Below are 24772 nucleotides of genomic sequence, written 5' to 3' on the forward strand. Positions count from 1 at the left end.
TAAGGAAAGGTGTTTCTGGTGTGTCTAGAGGACAGAGCATTGGCTTGTAGGCTTGGAATCCTGTGGAACTGGGCTGCTGAGTTGGATGAGGGAGAAGATCTTAAGGTGAAGGGGTGTGGTGGAGAAAAAGAGGGATTAAAAATGAGTGTTGAACAATAAGCTCCATGAACATGCTCCATGAATCCCTATGATATGCTAAACGTTGTGCTAGAAGCCATGGGCATATGTAGAAAATATAATAATAAAAAATTCAAGCAGAGGCAGGGAGGCCTGCTGAATACTTCCAGGAGTCACCAAACCTGTTTAGCCCCTAGGCTTCTTGCTTGATCTTTTCTTTGATATTGCATGCATGAGGGCTGGGTGGGGAAGGAAGGTCAGAAAAGGAAAAATCTTTATTTACAGAGTCCCATCAGTCCTTTCAGGCCTAACCATACTGGGTTTCAAATATTTTTAGAGGATGAAGGTTTCAAATCTGAATTCCAAGTAGTCATGAAAATATAGTCACAGAAGAACTTTTTTTTTTTTTTTTTGGCCAGAAAAAGAGCAGCAAGTCACTTCAGGCAGAGATCCATGTGCACACTTAACCTGGGAGAAATATTCTTGTCACATAAAAATCCCCCTATTAATCAAAAATCACATTATGGGTACTGGAATGAAGTTTCCTTTACTACTCTTTAATAATAAGCCTAAGATAAGATAAAATTGGTAATTGCACGTTCTCTTCTGATGGCAGATAATACTGAAGAGGTACAGAAATTTCACTTAAGAGAGTATATTCATTCAGCTAATAGGCTTCTATTATGCAGCCTTTACTGATTTTATTCATTACAATTTTTGCCACCTATGGAAAACTTTAATTGGAAGTTATTTATTACATTGTTCCTGCGTGTTAAGTACAGAAGAAAGTTTTCCATAATCAAAGGAAGATTCATACCACCAGAGCTTGGGATTTTTAGTCTATGAAACCTGATGAAACTGACCACCTACCATCCTTTAGGAGGTGTGGGGGGAGGGAGGTGCCATTTTTATATGGATGACCTTCAAATTCATATCACTAAAAGTTTAAAGATCAGCCACTTGACTGAGAAATTTTAGCCTAGTAGTCAGGTAGGTCTCAAAAAGAGGCCCTGGTCTTTGAATTTCCCTAAAAGGGAATAATTAAGAAAGCCACTGATCCATCTATTTTCATTTCAAATGAATAATATATTGCAAGATATAGGCTCAGGCTTACAGTGAGAATCACAATTCTTATATCATTAAGAAATAAAAAAGGCAACTCACAAAGGAGGCCTTCAGACATCTAAGCAAACTTTCATTGCCATCATCAAGAATGCCTCTTGCCATGTTGCCTCCATTTGCCTACTTTGTTCTGTATGTGGCTCGTAGCCTGATGGCATCTCCACCCTTTATCCAAGGTAGCACTATATTAATTACCCTAAGGTCTTTTCCAGATATAAGTTCTATGATAACTTGCTATCTTGGAACCATCTTGCATTCCATTTTGTTCCCCTAACACATACATCAGGTCTATCTGCCAGACACGGCTCATGGGCTGGCCAGAACTCCAAGTTCCATAAATGTATTTGCCCAACCAAATAGTAAGTGAAATACAAAATTTGTGAAGTTGTAAGCCCATTTCTCAAATGTCAATATATACCTTCATTTGCTAATGGTTTATACTCAAGAAAGAGGACCCTTATCCTAGCAAATAACTGATCAGCAATAGAAGCCTAAACGCACACACAATTCTTTTCCTTTTATCAAAGTTCAGTGTGTGTGTATGTATAATTGTGTGTGTATATATATATGTTAGTTGTTAATGTATTGGATATATTACGATTTATTTATGTACTAAATAAATGTGTTTATTTAGTACATAAATAAATCTCGAGCAATTTCAGGAGGAGGGCAATAACAAAAATGGGGTGGGAGGAAAAATCAAAAAAGGCTATGCACAGGTAGTATAAGGTGACCCTAGAGGGAAGTTTAGAATTATAAGAGGCAAAGGTGAGAGGGAAACAAATGCCAGGTCCAGGGGAAGTGCTTGTATAAGGATACAGAGGAATAGTATGTAAGGTCACGTAGGGAGGAAAGGCAAGAAGCCCAGTCTTGCTGGAAAGGAGAGTACATGAAGGGAAATAATATAAAATCAGGCTGTATCATAAAATCCTCTGATTTAGAGATGGAATTCCCTCTGTGACCTTGGGAAGACTGCTTTATCTCTCTGGACCTTTCCTCATTTGTAGAATGAGAGCAAGGAACACGATGATCTCTGAGGTCCCTAACAGCTTTAAGTTATCTAAATCAAGGGGCCTATGAAGTCATATTTCACAGATGATGTAACAGAAGTCTGGAGAGCTAAGAATATGACTTATATAAGATGATACAAGGAATAGGAATCTTCCAATATTCTATACTTTAAGAGCAAAAATTATGAGACTGGCCATATTCAATAATTTTATTAATCAAAAGTTGTAGGGGAAAGAGATGGAAAAATAAGAGAGATATAAAGGTACTTTCCGTATTGCTCCATTTGGTTTGTGGACACCATTAAGGCCTCCCATTCCCCCAACCATGCCACATAGGCAAGTCCAGTCATCAACAAACATGGAAGAGAAGAAGCAAAAAAATCTGTTCTTACCTCAGTTTATCAAAACTTCTCTTTGCCCACTAACTCTCACATGACACGTCTTGGAAGCCAACTATGGCTTTCTATTTTGCCTGCACCATCCAGAGGGGCAGTCCAGGGGGCAGTGTAGGGGAGAACGCCCTGCACCCTGCCTCATGATCTCTTGATTCTACTGCTGCTTTTTCCCAGCTGCCATGCTTCCTCCTGACTCAATTCACCCAAAGACTTCCTTCAGGCAGTACTGGTCTCAGGGTCAAATAGTCAACAGGAGATGAGGTCAAATGTGTGACCCCAGGAGAGGGAGGAAGAGTCATTTCCTTCCCACAATACTTAACATCTTTATTACTTTAATAGTTCAAAGACTTTTCTACCACATTAAATACTGGTTGGAAAGGGGAAAAGAAGGGAACAAACATTTATTAAGTGCCTACTATATGTCAGGCACTGTGCTAAGTGCTTTATAAATATGTTATCATTTACTTATCTGAACTGATACAAGGTGAAAAGACAGAACCAGGAGAACATTGTACACAATAATAGCAATACTATACATCAAACAACTGTGTAATACTTAGCTATTCTCAGTGATACAATGATCTGAGAAAATTCTGAAGGAACAGGATGAAAAATGTTAACCACTTCCAGAAAAAGAACAGGTAGAGCCTGAATGCAGATCAAGCATACTTTTTTAAACTTTCTTTTTCTTTTTTGACTGTCTTCTTTTGCAACATGGCTAATAGGGAAATATGTTTTGCATGATTGCATGTGTATAATCTATATCAAATTGCTTGCTTTCTTAAGGAGGGGTAAGGGAAAAGAAGGAGGAAGAGAATTTAAAATTTTTAAATTAAAAAAAGTTAAAAATGTTTTTTTCATGTAATTGGAAAAATACATATGTAAACATATACATATATAAAACATATACACAAATATATGTATTTAAATATATTGTATTTGCAATACATAACATATGTCGGATAACTAAGAATAAATAAATATATAAAATCATTTCATCCTCACAACAACTCTGGGAATTAGGTGCCACTGTTATCTTCATTTTGTAGATGAAGAAAATGAGGCAGGTAGGATTTAGGTGATTTGCCCAGAGTTACACATCTAGTAAGTGACTGAGGCTAAATTTGAATTCAAGTCTTCCTAACTTCAAGTCCAGCAATCTGTCTACTGTGCCATCTAGCTCTTGATAACTATGCCAGATTGCTCTTGGAGAGATAAGAGGTAACTACTAGACTAGGGAAATTGGGACGGGGGGAGCCAAGATGGCAGCTTAATAGCAGCAAAAAGCTGAAGCAGCTTTGACACCTTCCAAACCAATCTTTTGAAAGTGTCTGAAAACAACAGGAGTCAAAAATCAACATCGAGACAGAGAAAGGGAGCTCTCCCACTGAATACAACTTGAAAGATAGGCAGAGAGAGAGAGTTGATTTTCACCTACCCATCAAAACTGACCATATTCTTTCACAGGAAAGTGTGATCATTTAATAAAATAGGAAATGTCCAGGCATTCCTGAAGAATAGACTAGGGCAGTGATGGAGTGCCTTTTAAAGATGGAGTGCCAGGCTCTGCCCCCCACCCCACTCCCAAACCAAGTGCTATGTTCACCCCCACCTCCAACCAAGTGTTTTGCCCCTCCCCCAACCAAGTCCCAGACATTCCCACCACCCCCTTTACCCCACACAGGGTAGGGAGAAAGCACTTCTATTGGGCTGCTGGGGAGAGGAGTGGGGTGAAGTGAGGAATGTCCTCAGTGAATGTGGAGAGGGAGAGAGAAGTGGCCAAGAGCTCTGTTCCCCTCCAGCTTTGCCACCTGTGAGCAGCCCACCTTACCCTCTATGAACTCCCATTGGGCTGCTAGACAGTTGGGCAAGGGATGTGAAAAAAATGTCATTAGGCACAGTGGAGAGAGGGAGGAGAGCAACTCTGCCCAAGTCTCTCTGCCTTTCTAGTAATGAACTCTAGAGGGGAAGGTGGAGGAGGTAAGGTGGCTAGTTGCTCATAGAGAGTGCTCTATGTGCCATCTTTGGCACCCATGCCATAGGATTGCCATTATTGGACTAGGGAAATCACAGGTTTTTAACTATTCAATTCAAAGTCTGTTTTTTTTTCATCACTGTAAGTATAGCCTCCACTTTATACTTTCTATGACTTGCAGAAAGTCTGTAAAAGTTTCTGTGACCATAAAATTCTCACTCTAAAGTCAACTTGCTAATGCACTGCTACAAACTTAACTATATTGGTCAATTGGTCCTCAGACAACAAACATACAGCCTATCACTGGAGACAAAGTCCTGGTATGGCTGCTGTGCATTCCACTTACTACTTCAAGAATCCATGGTTAGAACTAGAATCTAATGGAGAATATTTTTAGTGGTGGTTTCATAAGGTTGTTTCCAACTAATACAATGTATATTTTGTAGTAATTTCTAAATAAAATATGTTCTAATTGCTATAGCTTAAGGCAATGGATCTCAAAGTGTGGTTTGAGGACCCCTCGGGATTCCTGAAACTCTTTCAAGAGGTTCTTGAGGGCAGAACTGTTTTCATGGTAATTTAAACAACTATTTCATAATTATTCTAAGACATTCTTTACCAATTAAAATACTCCTTCCTTTTTGAAATACATTTCATGAGGCTGAATTTTCTTCTTATACTTCAACCAAAATAACATATCACAGTGGACTGAATGAAAAGCAGATATGAGAATCCAGCTGATTTCAATTAAGCCAGATATCAGATTTGCAAAAATATGTAAAATAATGCCACCTTCTCATTAATTGTTTTATTTATGAAAATATATTTTCAAAAATGTTATTTTGTCATATAACACAGTTATTAATATTTTAATGTATTGATAAATACATTTTAAAATAGATCAGCTTTAATTTCTAATGTGGTGAATATCAATAAATATAACTCACAAACTAAAGCTCTTTGGGGAGCTTTCAATAATTTTTAAGAGTGTCAAGGTGCCCTGAGACCAAAACATTTAAGGACCACTAGCTTACATTCTAAAATATATGGTCCTTACATTCTAAAATATATGAACTGGGGGACAGCAAGATGGCTCAGTGGATTGAGAGCTAGGCCTAGAGTTGAGAGATCTTGGGTTCAAAATTGACCTCAGACACTTCCTCACAGTGTGACCTGGGGAAAGTGACCCCATTGCCTAGCTCTTACTGCTCTTCTGTCTTGGAACCAATACATAGTGTTGGTTCCAAGACAGAAGTAGTTTTAAATAAATAAAATCTACAAACTATCTTTAATGCTACTACAGCTTTCTGTGCCATGTCTTCCAGAGGATGGGGAAGTTAGAAGGTTGAAAATTCTGTTATTTCTAGTTCCCTGGGGACTATTAGTAACTTCCTCACCACTAGAAACCTCCAGGCTGCCTGGAGTAGCCATGATCTCATTAAGCTACCAGAAAAGAAATATGCTTAACCTACCAAGAAGATTAATTCAGGGTCCACTTACCAAATTAAACAGGGGACAGTTACATTAGCTGACAATCAAAGTGGGCATGCAGCAAACAAATCTATTTCTTCCAGTCATTTTAGGGGCCAGAGGTATAAAAAGATCCTATTTTCTTAGATGAGTCACAGATGCAAGTTGGATATTTTGAGAAAACATCTTCTGTATAACCAATCAGCTATTCTGAGTGGAGTTATGATACCACTTACTATTGGCAACCTCTCAGTTCCATTTCTGAATAAAATAAAAAGAGTAAAAGTCAAGACTGATCTTATTGAATTATCACCATTTTAATGGAAATGGGAAGTTAAATATCACCTGGATTAAAGGGACATATGATAGCATGTTTTCCTTCTGGAGGTGACAGAAGCAATAACTTTTGGAAACCTTCAGATGGGGAGAGAATGGCCTACTCTCTCCCAACTGGCCATGATGTGCCTGTGAAAATATGGATCCCCTGTTCTTTGCCTTTTTGTATTTCTTCTTACCTACTTCTAGGTGAATAAAGAATATTTGAGATGGCTACAAACTTAATAAATTTTGAAAGGTCAGAAGAGTAAGCTACCAGATGTCCAGGAACTCTACAGTCCAATGTTAGCTTTTGCTAGTAGCTAAACCAAGTGAGACACTATCATAAATGCTATGAATGGGATCCAAATCAGCAGTGAATTAACTGTGCCATGACTCAATGTCCTACAGTAAGGGAGAGACAAGTCCAGCAGCTATACCACATTAGGAAGTGAATTAGATGGAGTGAAAAATTTGTGACAAATATTTTAAACTTGAGACCAGAAGCATATTAGTGGGAAAGACTACCTCTGATGTTTGGAGGTAGCAGAGAAGAGAAATTGTTTTGTACCTCTGCTGTTCTTACTGTATCTTCACAGTAAACATTCTTTTTTGTAAAAACTAAATTTAAAAACTATAGGTAGCTGTGAAGATATACTTAATAGATAAAATAAATTTATTTCACACCATCAAGAATCTGTGTGTTTTTTATCAGTGTGAGCATTCTTTCTATGCCTTAGTAAATAGTCTCATGAGATACTGTTTCTCTCAAAATTCATCACCTTGTGGGTACCTCTTGGCAAACTACTTTCTCTGACATGACATCAGGTAAAATGCAATGTCCTTTACCAGGCCCAGAGTCTTTTTCTGACCTGGTAAGATTTGCTAGAGCTTGTCTACTACTGGTATAGCCCTTGAAAAATCTCTGATTAGGAAAATCCTCTCCAACCAAGATTAAAATATGGCCACAAAACAAATAAAGGAATGAATGAAGTAACAAGGAGACATAGTGAAACAACTTTCAAGAAAAGAAAAACCCAAATGGAAGGCAGAGAATATCTGGGGCACTGGGGTGAGAAGAGAGCAGAGCCAGCAAGGGGCTGTAGCAAGGAGGGTAGAGCAAGCCAAGAGCAAGCCACACACCCCCTATCCCACATCTGCCTTCACAGGTTCCAAACTTAATCCCAAGCCAACATTCAAACCCTAAGATCCTGCCTGGACAAATAGTGCTCCAAGCCAATCCAGTCCCCTTGACATTTCAAACCTATGGAGAAGTTCGAAGTCCCAGCCCAGGCAAGTCAGGACTGAAGTGAGCTGATCCATGTGGGCCAATTTGGGGCTTGGGACCAAAGGCATAGTTCACAGTTTGGGGTGAGGACACAGTTCATGAGTGGGCCTCCTGCCCTGGATCTTTTTTTACCTAAAACTGAGGGTGGAGCTCCCAGGAAAAGGCAATCAAAGTGTGTCTCACTGGATCAAGTAAGTAGTGAGATCAATAACTTGAGCCTAAGCCTGGGGCTAGTATTTCATCAGCCCCTGACTTGATCAAGTTCCGAGTAAGATAAAAAGTTTATGCCCAAGCCTGAGTCAAATCATTAAACTATCAGCATCCCAAGGACCAATAGAATCAGCAGGGGGAAAGGGCCCTCAGAGCTCTCAGTCCTCAGACCATCCCATCATCCTCCAAGAACTGAAACTGGTAAAAACCCAGAAAAAATAAGCTGATAATAGCATCAAGGAAGGACTGAAGTTTAAGAGAATACCCAAACTTCCCAGAAAACAAAGTCTATCTATAATGAGATGGGGAAAATGAGAAAACAACAAAAAGAACGCCTAATTAAAGAATTTTTATGAAGATAAAGAACAAAGAACAGACACAGAAGGGGACAGTGAAAACAAAGGAAATAGACCCAAAGTCCAAAAGAAAAATATGGATTGGATACAGATTCTCAAAGAGCTCAGAAAAGAATTTAGAAACCAACTAAGAGAGGCAAAGAAAAATGTAGAAGAGAAATGAAAGTGATGCCAAAAGAAATGGGCCAATTGAAAAAGGAGAACCAAAAACTGACAGAAAATAATTAGGCTTTAAAAATCAGAATTGAACATCTAGAACATAATGATTTCATAAGAAGTCAAGAAACAACAAAGCAGAATCAAAGGAATGAAAAAAAAACAGAGGAAAACATGAAATATCTTATTGAAAAAAACAAGTGAACTAGAAAACAGATGTAGGAGAGCCATTTTGTGAATAATTGGACTACCTGAAAGCCTTAATCAAGAAAAAACCTCAGACATCATATTACAAGAAATTATGAAAGATAACTGCCCAGAGATCCTCAAAGAAGAAAATAAATTTGAAATTAAAAGAATTCACAGATCACCTCCAGAAAGAAATCTTCAAATGACAACTTCTAGGAATGTAATAGCTAAATTCAAGAGCCACCAAGCCAAGGAGAAAATACTTCAAACACCCAGAAAGAAACAATTCAAATACCATGGAGTTACAATCAGGATCACGCAGTACCTAGTGGCTTCTACATTAAAGGAGTGAAAGACATAGAATATGATATTCAGGAAGGTGAAAGATTTGGTTTTGCAACCCAGAGTCACATATCCAGCAAGACTGAGTCAGGGGAAAAATGGACATTCAATAAGATAGAAGATTTCCAAGCATTTCTGAGGAATAAGCCAGACCTAAACAAAAAATTTGAAATCCAAACATGAAGCACAAGAGAAGCCCCAAAAGGTAAATAGAAAAGAGAGAAGTTAAGGGACTCATTAAGGTAAAAACATTTATATGTCTACATAGAAAGAGAATTTCTGTACTTTTGAAAAACTACCCTTAGTAGTAGAGAAGATAGAAGGAATTTACTCAGAAAGATGGTGGAAAAGTAAGCTGATTATGATGATAGGATATATGTGATGATATATGATGATAAGATGTGTATGTAAATGTAATGATATGGATTTATATGAATGTATGATATGATATGTATCCATATGAATGTTATGTAAAAAAAATCAAGGGTTGAAATAGAGGTTACACTGAGAGAAAATGGAAGGGAGAGATAGAATGGGATAAATTATATAACATAAAGAAGCATGAAAATTTGTTATAGAGAGGAGAGTATAAGGGTGGTGATGGGAAATGCTTAAACTTTACTGTCATTGTAACTGGCTCAGAGAGGGAAAAACAAGTATACTCAGTGGGGTATAGAATTCTTTCTTACCCTACAGAGAAGTAGAAGGGGAATAAGACAAGGGAAGGAGGAGGTAATTGGAGGGAGGAGGAAGTGGATGGGGGGTGACAAAAAAAGCAAAATACTGGTGAGGAGGAACAAAGTGAAAGGAAATAGAGCATGATCTCTAAAGGGGATAATATGATGGAGGGCAATACACAGTTAGTAATCTGAATATGAATAGGATGAACTCATCTATAAAATGGAATAGGATAGCAGGATAAATTAAAAACTAGAATCCTACTAAATGTTGTTTACAAGAAACACATTTGAAGCAGAGTGACACACACAGATTAAAGGTAAAAGGCTGGAGCAGAATTTATTATTCATCATCTAAAGTAAAAAAAAGCAGGAGTAGCAAAAGCTAAAGTAGAAATTGATCTGGATTAAAAGAGATAAGGAAGGAAATTACATTTTGCTAAAAAGTACTGTAAATAATGAAGTAATATCATTACTAAACATTTATGTACCAAATGGTATAGCATCTACATTTTTAAAACACAACTAGAAAACACTATTCACACAAATAAAACTAGATCTGAACAATTGGAAAAACATTAATTGTTCATAGGTAGAATGAGCTAAAATTGGAAAGCAGTATGGGAGAGACTAGGTTTAGATCAACATCTTATATCCTATACCAAAATAAATTTGGGTAAATGACTTAAATGTAAAGAGAGAAATTATAAGTAAATTAGGTAAACATAGGATAGTATACCTGTCAGAACTATGGGGAAGGAAATAATTTAAGGCCGAGCAAGAGATAGAGAACATTACAAAATGTAAAATGAATAATTTTGATTGCATTAAATTAAAAAGGTTTTAAAAAACCAATACAACCAAAATTAGAAGGGCAGTAACAAATTGGGGGGGGTGGAATATGTTTATAACAAATACCTCTGACAAAGGTCTAATTTCTCAGATTTATAAGGAGCTAAGTCAATGTACCAAAAATCAAGCTATATCCCAATTGATAAATGATCAAGGCACATGAATTGGCAGTTTTCAGATAAAGAAACCCAAACTATCAATAAACACATGAAAAAGTGTTCTAAATCTCTCACAATTAAAGAAATGCAAATCAAAACAATGCTGAGGTACCACCTCATGCCTAGCAGATTGGCCAAAATGATAGTAAAGGAAAATGATAAATGTTGGAGGGGATGTGGCAAAATTGGGACATTAATGCATTACTGGTGGAGTTGTGAATTAATCCAACCATTCTGGAAGGCAATTTGCAACTATGCCCAAAGGACTTTAAAAGAATGCATACCCTTTGATCTAGAAGAATAGAATCACTATTAGGTTTGTATGCCAAAGAGATAATAATGGAAAATGTCTGTACAAAAATATTTATAGCTGCTCTCTCCTTGTAGTGGCAAAAAATTGGAAAATGAGAGAGTGTCCCTCAATTGGGGAATGACTGAGTAAATTGTGGTATATGATGGTGTTGGAATACTATTATGTTCTAAGGTATGATGACCTGGAGGATTTCTATATGAACTGGAAGAACTTCCAGGAACTGATGCAGAGTGAAATGAGCAGAACCAAGACAACATTATCCACAGAAAGTGAAACACTGTGGAACAATAAAATGTAATGGACTTTACTACTACAAGACAATCTCAAGGGACTTATGAGAAAGAATGCTATCCACATTAAGTGAAAAAAACTGTGGGAATAGAAACACAAAAGAAAAACAAATGACTTATCATTTGTTTATGTGGATATATGATTTGGGGTTTTGGTTTTAAAAGATTGTTCTCTATTGCAAGAATGAATAACATGGAAATAGGTATAAATGATAACATTTGTATAATCTAGTGGAAATGCTTATTTGATCCAGAAGTGGGAAAAGGTGGGAAAGAAAAAGAAATATGTAAACGTAGGAAAATATTTTAAAGATAAAAAATTTTTAAGAAAAAATTCATTTAAAATATTTCCCCATACTTTTATAACTAAAATTTTATTCATGTAAACAATTGACAAAACTAAATCTTTAGTCTAAATGAAATAAGTTGGAGTAAGATGTTCAATAAAATTTGTTTATGAAAAAAAGGAAAAGAGCTTCTCAAGATTTCAGAAATCTGATCAATATGATGTCTAATCATGACTCCAGAAGATGAATCATGCCTCTATCTACTACAAAGAGGTGACAGACTAGAGGTGCAGGAAGAAATGCATATTTTGAGATATGACGGGTGTGTGGATTAATTTTACTGTCTATGATTATTTGTTATAGGAGACTAGTATTTTTGGAGGGAGGTGGTGAGGGAATATGATTGGGGATAGTGATCCAAAAAGAAAAAAGAGAGTAAACTAAATGTATGTATGTATATAATTTTGTTTTGTTTATACTAGAGACAAGCAGTTTCACATATAATCCATTGTTCTTGCTCTTTGTATGTAAAAATGGTCATGTTTGTTGGTGTCTGTAGAATTTACAATAATAGGAAAAAAAATTAGAAGGTCATCCCATGCCACTAAGGCAGGAATTTAATGGAGAAAAAGAACAATCATAAATAAAATGAAAGTTATGTAATTTAAAAGGAAAGTTAACCATCTTCTGGCTTTGAAATAAAAGATAAGTTTCGGGGAGTTTTGAGACTTATATTTATAGCACAGTATGCATATTTGTGCTCTAAGTACTTTACAAATATTATCTCATTTTATCCTCACAACAACTAGAGAGTATCAGAGAACAATTTTGAATTCAGACTTTTCTAACATCAAATCCAGGGCTCTATCTACTGGGCTATCTAGCTTCCTGCTAATGGAAGGAAATAGTGAGTTTAGTTCATCCCAAATACTTTCTATTTATCCTTGAAAATCATTACTTTTTTGTTTGTTTTCCCTTTAGTAGATCTGTCTTATTTCATTTTTTTTTCTGGCTTATGTTAAGAAATTAGTGTTCCAGAACAGCTAGGTAGCTCAAACAGTGGATAGAGTGCCAGGCCTGGAGATGGGTGGTCCTGGGTTCAAAATGGCCTCTGACACTTCCTGGCTTTGTAACTCTGGGCAATCACTTCACTCCAATTCCCTAATACTTACTCCTCTTGTGTCTTAGTATTGGTTTTAAGACAGAAGGTAAGGGTTTAAAAAATATTTTTTAGAGAAAGATTTGGTGTTCCCTGAACACATATTAACAAATGATGAGTGGTACACCAAAAATGCATGTGAGGATGAGGAAAGGGGAGAGAGGAAGTAGTTCTACGATTATACAAATATTATGGGAAATTCACAGGGTCGATATTTGAGAGTTAATAGTATATTATCATTTAAGACTCTAAGGATGGGGTGTGCTGACACATTGACCTTATCACTCTTTACGTTCTACAATAGTCCCAAATAGAAAGAACTATGGACTAGGAATCAGGAGAGAATCTACCTCTGCTACTAAAATAGCTAGATGATTTGGGACCTGCCATTTCTTGTCTCTGGGTATCAGTTTCCTCATCTAAAGACCACAGTACATGCAATTACCTATCTATCTACCTACCTGTCTATCTGTCTGTCTGTCTGTGTGTCTGTCTATTTTATCTATTTATCTATCATCTACCTACCTATGTATCTGCTTATCTGTATATCTAGCATTCATTCAATAAGCATTTACTAAGCACTTTATAGGTGCTAGGGATCTATTTACCTACACTTCTATCTATCTATCTATCTGCCCAAGTATTTATCTATCTGTCTATCTATCTACATACACACAAATATTTATCCCCCTCTAAAGTACATTCCAGTTCTAAACAATGGTGACTAAAATCCATGTTTTGTTTTGGTTTGTTTTGGTTTGTTGGTTTGTTTGTTTGTTTTGCTATAGCTCTCTCCTAGGTGCTTAGAAATAACTTCTGACTCTTCTTCACAGATGACTGCAAATCAAGTCAGCCATATTGGTCACATTGGGGTAGGGATAAGAGAGCTGAATGATTTGATTTAACTGTTTACAGTTATTTTATTATCTTTACCTCAGGTGAATACAGTCTTTGGCATCAAGTGCTCCAGAGCAGATAGATATTATGCTTATTTGTCTATATTTAAAGCTGAAACTTAGCCTCACTTCCACTCATCAGTGCATCTTATTGGACAATTAGATTGTCTTTCCAATTAGGATAATACATCATTGTTTATTTGGAAGACCACAGTATACCTTGTCCAGTCAGCATGATATGAACTTATAATCAAGCTGCCTACATTCTTTCCCTTATAACTAACATAACATGTTTACCTGCTTACTGGGTAGGGCTAATAGGAAAATATGTGGCCAAAGGATAGTCTGTTCTGGGCATGGAGCTCCTAACCCTGGTTTCATTAGCATTACATGCTTCCCTATGGAGCTAATTTGTCAAAAGTGCTGCCCCCTAAGCTCTCCAAGTTCCCTCCCCTTAGCACTCATTTAAGACTTCTAGGCAAATTATGTGGAAGTTTTGACTAGAAACTTTATTAGCAATAGGCAGGTACCTATTCTAATTATACTCTTTTTAATACATATATTTAACATCATTTTCTCTACTTTGAAGGCAGAGAAACTTAAACATGTAAATTCCGAAGCTTCAAGGAAGAGGAGAAAAAAACCTTGCGTTAATCTGAGAGGTGATGCTCTGTTCTCTGCCAGAGAATCAAAAAGATCAGTTGAGCAGAGAAAGAGAAAGGGAAGGAGAAAGGAAGAAAGAGGATGGAGAAAGTGGACAATTTCTCAATTACTCTTGATTCAAATCTTTACAGTATGATTACATTATTTTTTTACATGATGCTCTTAAACTTTAGATAGCAAATAGAAACATAATTATAAATCACTTTCCAAAGCTAAAGTGGAGGATTTTTAGTTTAGCCATCATTATGTTTCAAATGATAGAATGTATCTCACTTGTTAGCTTTAAGATACTTTGTAAATTAGTAAACTTTTATTTTGGATTTCTCACAAATCTGCTTAATTATCTGCATTTCTGCAAATAATTAGCAAACAGTATCTGTATAATCATTTGAGTTATCAATAATAATAATGGCTGGTTTTGGAGGGAGCTGGGTAGTTCAGTGGATTGAGAGCCAGGACTAGAGATGAGAGGTCCTAGGTTCAAATCTGGCCTCAAATACTTCTTAGCTGTGTGACCCTGGGCAAGTCACTTAACCCCCATTGCCTAAATTGCCTAGCCCTTATCATTCTTCTGCCTCAGAAGCAATACATAGTATTGATTCTAAGACGGAAGGTAAGGGTTTAAAAAAAATAATGGCTGGCTTTTATAAAGCATTTGCCTGACTTTATGGTTAACAGAGCACACATCATCCAAGGGAATGTTGGTAAATTCTAACAACCTCCAAAGGAAAAAATGGTTGTGCAACAATTTTTTTAAACCCTTACCTTCCATCTTGGAATCAATATTCTGTATTGGTACCAAGGCAGAAGAGAAGTAAGGGCTAGGCAAAGGGGGTTAAGTGACTTGCCCAGGGTCACACAGCCAGGAAGTGTCTGAGGCCAGGTTTGAACCCAGGACCTCCCATCTCTGGGCCTGGCTCCCAATCCACTGAGCCACCCAGCTGCTCCCCATAACAATCTTTTAATTTTAATCTGTATTATAACCATTTTCCCATTGCATTCTTAAGCCTATATAATCAATAAAACAATAAATAAAGCCTATATAATCAATAAAACAATAAATCCTGATTTGTAGCCTTTGCTGATTTCCAAGGGGTAAATGTTTACATTAAAAATTTAACATTCAGCTCTCCCAAGCCAGTATGACCTAGCTCTACCATGAGGGAGGTGGGAGTTATTGACATGACATGAGAAGAGAAATGTGGCTGCAGCAACGGGGTACCACTTAAAGTTTCAAGGTCAAAGAAGGAGGCAGAAGTGGCAATGGTGGCTATAAGGTTTTCATGTCAAGGAGTCCACTCAGCCTGTTCTACGATGGCCTTACCTGTGACCAGACAAGAATAGAGATTCCTTCCAGAACAAGAAAGTCAACACCAAGAACATTACCTGCAGTGGAAGCTTTGTCCTTCTTCCAAAGCCTGGATGCCAATTCCATTCCCTATGTTGTGAATCCTTGTAGATAGCCCCTGGCAAATCCTAGATCTAAAGTTTCTCCAAAGTTCATGTATAAGTTTATCTTTAACCTGGTTTTCTGACCTGGTCTTAACCTCCCATGGAAACTTTGTCTGTTGAAAGAGAGCACAGCCTTGGGAAACTAAACAACTTCAGATTATACATCTTCTAGAACTCCAGAATCCAGGATTTCCACAGCTTCGGAGAACAATTTGATAGATTTCATTTAAAACTGTATTTATTACTTAAATTAAATACAATTTAAAATTGTATTATCCCTCTAATGTACCTTTCAGTTTTAACCATAAGATAATAATAATTATGATTGTTTTTATAAATCCCATAAGAATAAAAAACTACTATATACAATATCCAAGTGGATATATTTGCTTCTTTGGAGAGACAACAAACATCATTATTCTGAAGTCACGTGAGTAGGGTTCACTGAGTTGCAGCAAGTTCAAAGAAGGAAGTGGGATTTGTCAGAGGGTAGGGGTTCAAAAACTAATTTCTGATTAAATAAATGTGTGATTCTGCATACCCCTTGACAGCATTCAAGGCTGCCCTTAGGAGAGAGGTGGAACTTAAAGATAGAAAGCTGATTATCCTCTGAAAACAATAAACAGCATGCACTTCACAATATTTACTTAACGTTTCTGCTAAGCAAGCAAGTGCATACCATTAGGGTGAGCCAGGGACTTACTAGGACCCAGTTTCCTTTTGCTGAACTGGAGCAGACAAATAGCTGTCAATGCCACCTGGTGGTTAAACACATATTAATATCCCCATTTTACAGATAAGGAAAATGAAACTTACAAAGAAAAAAAAGAAAAACACCCAAGATCAAACATCCCAAGCATCCTACATATGTCTCACCTAAATCCCTCATGCTGCAGCATAAGTACACGTCCTCTTTGACCTCAGAAGATATGGAGAACAGCTGCTCTCCCATACTTTGAATAATAACTTTTCAGACTGCAGTTTGAATGGAAACACACTGCTTCTGAGGAATTTTCCCTGCAAGCCCTTCTTTGGGAGCCAAGAGAGACCCCTTACGTTTGGAAAAACGGATGGCTTCCTCCCCCAAAGCAGCTCTAAGGGGCTTCCACCTGAGACTTGGTTACTTCAAAGGCTTCACACATTTCTATTCTAGGAGCAGCCAGATAACTTGGATTTGATCCTGCTGCTCCTCCAGATAACTCCGCAGCCTGCTGTTGTCTGGTGCCGCCCCACATACCCCCAGCTTGGGACAAGCCTTGGGTGCACATGCTTGTGTGTACGTGTGTGTGTCTGGAATAGATCCCATTCCTTGGCTTTACACATCAGCCTTGGGGAAGAAGGGGCAGGGAAGGAGAGAATGCAGTCCCTGAGGAAGGTCTTGCATCCCCGGTTTCGGTTTGTAATAAATATTTATGTCCAAGTCACAACAAGCCCTGGGAATGGAGGTCTTTGGAGAAGCCCTGAGACTGACTACTAGGGTACCATCGTGTTAATTACAGGCCTCCGTTGGCCCTCCACAATATAGCCTTGAAGTTCATTTTAAAATACTTTGTAATGATTATTTTCTTCTGCATCTCTTTCAAACTGCCTATCAAGCAGCTGTTTTCTATATTCAATTGGGTTTGGAAACAGACAACTGTTTCTCTTTTTAGGAACTTTGTCAAGCTCAGCTTGAGATTAATTTGACTGCAGGTGTCAGATAAGAACTGCAAAGCCCAAGAACCATGTGAAGCAAAGTCAAAGCAAGAAGGTTTGTCGGTCAGAAATGAGGGCAGATTGATCGACCTGTGGAATGGTGCCTGAATATCTCTGTTCACCCTCAAAAATGGAACTTGACTGAAAGGTAGTCTGCCATTGACGTTGTTTTTTTCGGGGCTCACAATGAGTTTAAATGAATGGTTATTTTTGGTGTAGGGGAGGGAAGAGAGAGCAATTTAATTGCAATTCCTCTGGTGACATAAAATCTTGAAAACAACCCCCATAAATCACACCATGACAGCTACTGTGGTTGTCCAACGTTCAACACAAGTGGACTCTTCTTTAAGCTGTTTCTTAAGCTGTCGGCATCAGCATCTCCCTTCAGCAAACATCTGCAGTTCATCTTATCGTTTGAAGAAATATATGAGTTTCTCTTTTTTTTTCTTTTGTAGCTTCTGCTCCTTGATTTGTTTGAAGGCCATCTGCTACGTATAAAATTGGGGGGTTGCAGGAGAACATTTGGGAAAATGTGCAGGCTGAGGAAAAATGCAAATAGCAAGGATGTTTTCTGTGACTCCATCCAACCAGGCCACCTTCCTTTTTAAATTGGGCCTAAGGGTCTAGTTTGTGGGCCTTCGGTGTGGTATACATCCCAGTATTTCTGTTTTGATACAATTCCCCCCACAACTATCACTTCCAATCCCTCTTTTTTAAGAGAGACCTTAGAAACCCATCTCACTGAAGAAGCTCTCAGTCAGTGTTCACTGATTCTTCCCAAATAAAAAAAAGACAACCCTATCTTCTCTTTAGGGCATCAGAGATGCCACAACAATTTTTGGTTGTTTTTAAAAATATATTGGGATTCTTCTCAAGCGACCATTTCCTGCCATTCGGATACCCAGAAGCAACAAGGGGACCAGAAGCAATAAAGAGGACCCTCAAGGCCCTGAAAACAAAGCTACCTTCCAGGATTTGACTCCAGAGAGTGGCCAAGAAGACCCCATTCTAGTGAGCATATGTCATGGCATAAAGTTACCACAGGGTGGTAGAAGTCGTGCAGCTCCTTGTTCCCACTCGGGCATACTTCCCTGAGAAACCAGAGGGGATAAAGGAGAAAACTCCAACAAGAACGTCCTGTAAACCATGTCAGCGGCTTTCCCCTTTCTTCTGAAACAGAGGTGTCCGAAGTGAGATCTGGGTTCATGGAAAAGCCAGATGTTTAAGCATTTGACCCCTGGGCTAATCCCTTGCCAGCCGTGCCCAGCCACTGTTTCCTCAGTGGAAACAGGCAGCTAAAAGTGCAATGTTGAGGTTCCAGGGGATGGTCTCGCAGTTTATAGGGAAATTAAGTTAAGAAGGGTATTTTGGGGGCTACCAAAACACAGAAATATGCCCCGATTTTCCAGTGCAAAAACCATACCACAGTAGCACTAACAACAAAAGACATTTTATTCTAGCACCAGCTTTTCTCTCACCCCAGGCAGGTTTATTTTGCTTTATTATGCTGTCAGAAGTGCCTATCACTTCGTAAGGATCTAAACTGATATTTTTCTTTTCTATCATTACTGCTACAAAACCTTACTTCTGTATTCTAAATTAGGTTAGTGAAAATAAATGTATTATTGTCGTTGTTGTTAGTCATAAGTTGTTTGAAGTTCTAACTAAGCCCTTTCATGATGGTATTCTAAAATTATTATTTCTTCTCTAATTCCTTCATATGAAGATAAAAATCCAATTGATCATCAGAATCAAATTTCTTTAAGGGCACATTTGATTATTTTCTCTGGAACTGTTTAAAAATAGCCTCAACTTTTGTTTAAATTTAAGTGTTTAGTTTTGTTTTTTTAATCAGTGCTTGCACAAGTAGCACCTGTTCAGACCCATTCTGGGTTTTCTTTTTCTCTTTCCTTTTTTTTTTTCTGTGAACCATACTGCAATTTCACAAAACCTACAGCAATATAAAATAATGCATTATGCCTCCTTCAGAAACCAAATGGCTCCCCTCTCCACACGTCACCTTACTGCACAATATCTCTACAATAGAGCAGGTAGAAAATCCAGAGAGACTAAGCAGTGATCCCTTTGAGCAAACATACAAATTTACCCAGATATGTCAAGCACACCGATTTAGAGGGCAAGGAGTTGTGTGTATGTGTGTGTGTGTGTGTGTGTGTTTCCCCACCCTGAAGAGAAAAAAAAAAGGCTTTCTTGTCAATCACCTCTAATAAGCCAAGAAAATAAACTTGCTTGCACTTAGCTTCTTCTTCAAAAATTGCAATTGCAAGGAAGGTGATTTGGGGAAGGGATTTGGAAGGACGGTGAGTCTTTCCTTTGCCAGATCCTAGTTTTCTTCATGGATGTATAAGAAACACTTGTGTTGTAGTGTTATTAAGGGCATGATTTGTTAGTGCACTTTTATGTATGGAGTGCCTGCATCTGGCAAGGTCTACAGCATTACCTCTTTGACAGCTCCAGATGTTGTGAAGATAAAATACCTCCTGTTTGAGGAACTGTGCAACTAGGAGCCTTGATAGGTGTTCTTAATACAGTTTAAAAAGGCATCTGTCTTAAAATAATTTCAACATCTTACTTTTTTCTATTTATATCTCTGTCAGATGTTTCTGAGTACTGTCGAAATATTTTAGGGAGCTTATATTAACATCAAGGTAGACTCTGGTGGGGGGCACTCAGGGTTTCTTACCCGTCTTTCTTCCCACAACGTTCTCCACTCGCCCCTGGCCTCTAATAACTTGACATCTTTTTAGATCAAATAAGAGACAAGAAGGAAACAGTAAGTTGGACCAGCTAAGTCTTTTAAATTAGGCGCATTGCCACCAAAGGTACTTGGAAGGGAGACAAGAAGAGTGGGACCAGCAGAACAAAAGACCCATCACTGGCCTGGATTTATTTAACAGTCAAAAGGTAGAAGTTGGGAAAAGATAAGGGAGGGCAGACCTGAGACACAACAGGGCTGACTCAATGCTTCCATCTCAGACCTCATAACTCAATGCATTGTCGACCTCTTAAAATAGGAATGGTACTTGACCCTTACTATGGTTTGGGAGCAGCGCAGAGCTTGAGTTTCCTCGGTTGAAAGCCAATGCCTGAGACCACCCTTTAGCTCACCCTTCTAGCTAGTCCTAGACCATAGCAATGTTATTCTTGGGTCATTTAACTTCACTCTCAGGGAAAAGGAGAGAATGGTGCTAAGTTGTAAATCACTCTGTTCTGGAATGGATTTGTACCAGAACAGATCATCTTGAGAATTCCTGCCTTGCTTGACCATGGTAAAGAGATTATGGTATGTAAAATTCGGCTAAACATAGCTTGTTTCGATTTCCTACTTCCCTGGTTGTCTGTCTAAGTATGAAAGGTTAAGACCTGGGAGGCAGAACAGGCCATTCCTACCCCAGAAATCTTGCGTTCAGGCAGCACCTCCAACTCTAATACTTTCCATACATGGCAATCGTGTCAGGGACACTTTCAAATGACCTCTGCCCGATCCGATCGGGGAAGGTGCAAGTAAATGAGGCTTTTCATTTGGAGCCTTGGGGTAGTTTCAGTAGCTCTCTTCCCATGGAGGAAGGAAAACAGTAGTCAGTCAGGCCCCAAGCCTTTATGTGGAGGTCTTGGCTTGTAAATCCTTATTCTTAGGCTCCCCGATTCACATGGGTGAAAATATTCATCCTTCCCCTCCAGCACAGTAAGACTAGCACATAAAATGGGGTGACATCATCCTAGCAGGTCTGGTTAGGAGATCCGCCAACCAAAGAATGGTCCATATAGAGGATGATTCTGCAGACTCCATTTCCATTCAGCTTCCTGCCTGCTTTCTGCTCCCTCTCCAACCCCATGCCATTACCACCAGCACCAGCGCCCCTTCTTAACCCAATGCATAGTCGAAATGCCAAATAAATAAGGATTCCCTGTTGTTTCCCAAGCTAATAAACTGCATACTTTCACCAGTCTGTCTCACGAGAGGAGCTTGCAAAGAGAACAATAATAGACACTGTCATCGTGGCTGTCTTCAAATCTTTTAAATCACTTTTGGTTTCTGGAATGTAAATTTATCGCATGTGTGTAGTCCATATCCCCGTTCCCTCCCTGGACCTGGACGCGCCTCCTGTGTGTGCGTGGGGCTATAGAGATGTCGACGCAGGTGAAAGAGCCCGGCTAGAGGGGAAAACACCCGGGAAGAAGGGCCGGCCGGCCCGGGCAGCTTGCAGACATGGGCAGAGAGGGGAGAGGAAAGACGTCTGCAAATGAACAAAACCCGGCTCCTCCGGCCGTGTCATGCATTTGTCTTGCCAAATAAGGTAGAACCAAAAGGTAATTTTGATTAGCATTTGTCCAAGCTATTTATCATAGCAAATTATGCAACAGCATTCAAGGCAGGCATTTTTACACAGCTCTCTCTTGTTGCATTGTTAGGATTTCACAACCTGATGCAGATGTTGCAAGCTGCAAAGTGCCCTTTGCTTGACATTTTCGCTATAGTAGTCAAAGTGGTAAGTGGCCTTGAAAGATGATATAAAGAAATCACAAAACTGAAAAATGAATAGGTGGGGAGCAGGGGAGTTCATCTCTCTCTCTCTCTCTCTCTCTCTCTCTCTCTCTCTCTCTCTCTCTCTCTCTCTCCCTCTCTTTTTTTTTTCTCTTCCCCATGTTAAAGGAGTGCTATAAGCTATTTTGCCACTGCAGTGGACTAGGCTGGGGGCAAGGCTTTCCTATCCTGTAGAAAACATTCCAATCAGAAAGGTTTAGTAGGTTGCTAGAAACTTAATTAAGAATTATTTTCCTCTGCCTGAATGTCTCTGGATGAAAACAAACATTCCGGAAACACCAGCAGTTTTTATTGGTGTGCAGTTAAGTCTCCACATCCCTGCATATCTTTTTTTTCTTTTAATTAATCATTTTCTTTCTCTACTTTTCTGGCAACGGACACTCAAGCTCCTCTGTTATTTGAAACAATAACACATGAAAGAGCTTTTTATTCAGAATTTGAAGATTTTTAAATGACCCTTTTTTGGCCAAGAGGGATATTCTCCCCAGCACTTCACCTCTACCCCAACCATGAAAAACAAATTATCAAATGGCCTTTAACATTAACTTTTTCTTCTCTTGACTCTCCTCTGGAAAAAAAAAAAGAAAAGGCACTTAAATTTGGCACAAAATGCCCTCCAACTCTTCTCTGTCCTTGTTCTCTAACCCTCGCTTGTTCTTGCTTGGTCTGTCACTGGGTGGCAAAAACAGTGATTATGAAGAATGAAGAGAAATGATCAACCCTGAGCTCAAATCAGCATCTGAGGGAAAAAATCAGAAGTCATCACTTCCCATAAGTTTTAGACTTTAGAATCCAGCCCTGTGGCATGGAGAGGGCCATTCAGATATTTCAAGTCAAAATGCCTACAACTAACAAGAAGTTTCTTTCTTTTTTTTTTTTTTTCCTTTTTTTCTTGCTCAAGCAATCCAGACTGGCTGTCTACAGATAGTCTGCTGTTCCAGTTCACTACATAACCACTCAGCTCTGTACTTTATTCTGCCAATGGAGACTCAGTCTCAGGTGGTGAACTATACTATCCCAACATGTGGATGAAAAAAAAAAAGCCTGTATTCCACATTATACGGATGTTTTCCAATTTGAAGATATCTCAATAATTGAGGGTTGGGTTTTTGTTTTGTTTTTTAGCCCATTTGCATCTAGGCCTCTGGAGTTCCTCAAACATTTATCTGGACTCATTATCCACCTATTAATATGTGTTTTTGTAAATTTGATTGACAAAGAAACATTCTTTATCTACTTGAAACCCAAACATCCAGATGGGAAGTGAAACATGTAGTTGGTCATCTGGAATATTTGGAAAACATCTGGATGATTGCACGACATGTTTCGATTTTCACCCAGATGCTTGGCATTGCAGAGATGCAGGCTTTGAGTCCTCAGTTGAAGAGAGAAACAAAACTAATTTATTCAAAGACCCACAGCAGAAACTGCTACTTCTGTCCCATCTAGTTCTTCATATAGTTCTAAGCCCATAGCAGGTTAGGTTGACTAATTCATGAGCTCAAGGATTTGCATTTGGGTAGAAACTTCCCAATTACCAAAAACACTGTTAAAGCTTTCTTATTTAATTGGAGCTAGATCAATAGCTGACTTTCTAAATAAAATAATTTCTTACTATGAGGATTTTAAATTTTGACCCTTTGTTCAACCCCTTCACTTTACAGAAACTAAGGTCTAGAAACACTAAGTGATTTGTCAGGTAGACATTTGAGCCCAGATCCTCTGGTTCCAGCTCCAGTGATCTCAAAGTGTTATAATGCATACATAAAAGTTCCATCAGATTTTCAAAGGACTGATTTTTGATTAAAGGTATTTCTAAAACTCTACCCCTATGCCTCAGACCAACAGTCCTGAACAGCTCATGGGTCCTAGAGCTGAGGGCCCTTAGAGTTATTGCCAGGACGCTGTGAGACCATAATATTTAACTTATTAAAACAAATGTGTATTAAAAAAATTTAAATATATACAGAAAGAGAGCAAAAGAGGTACTGTTGTCATTTAAAAAAATACAAATCAACTTAGAGGCACTACTGAATTCGTAGTAGCTTTTTGTCCCCATGTATTTTCTCAGTCTACAGAGAGGACTATTATTATCATAATCAGTTGTGAGAGCAAGAAATAGTTTATCATTGTAAAGGTGTGCCTTTAAAGGATTGGAAACCACTGACTTAGACCTTAGGAAATACTGGGGAAGCAACATAATGCCATTAAAAAAAAAAGATCACAGACCTAAGAGATTTGGACTTTATTTTCTTGTCTTGCCACTAATTCAATTCTATTAAACAAACATTAGTCACTTACATTCTGCTAGATGATTGGGATACCAAAAAATATTTTAGGTGTATTCCATGTCCTCAAAGAGCTTACATTTTCAATTTCAGAAGAGCGGAGTCACTATGAAGTAGGAAGATTAGGAAAGATTTTATGGAAGATGAAGCACCTGAACTGGACCTTGAAGAAAGATAAAAATTCTAAGAGAAATAGAAGAAATAATCTTTCAGGTATGGAGTTCAGCTTGCATGAATACCTCATTGGGAGGTGCACCGGGTCATGAGTATGGTATATATGTTTGGAGGGAAAGTGGAGGAGGGATTTGGATAATGGGAAATAAAACTAGAAAGACAGAGGAGAACAAGCAAGTGGATAGGTTAGCCTTGAGTGCCAGGCTAAGTTTCTGTTTACTCATTACTATTGCCATAGTCAATGGGGATCCAATGAAGATTTTTGAAAGGGAGAGTGATGTAATGAGATATTTCTCTTAGGACAATTATTTTTGCAGATCTGAGGACGATGGATAGAAGAACAATAGAGGCTAGAG

This window comes from Gracilinanus agilis, chromosome 3 (assembly GCF_016433145.1).
Source record: "Gracilinanus agilis isolate LMUSP501 chromosome 3, AgileGrace, whole genome shotgun sequence".
Taxonomy (NCBI): Eukaryota; Metazoa; Chordata; class Mammalia; order Didelphimorphia; family Didelphidae; genus Gracilinanus; species Gracilinanus agilis.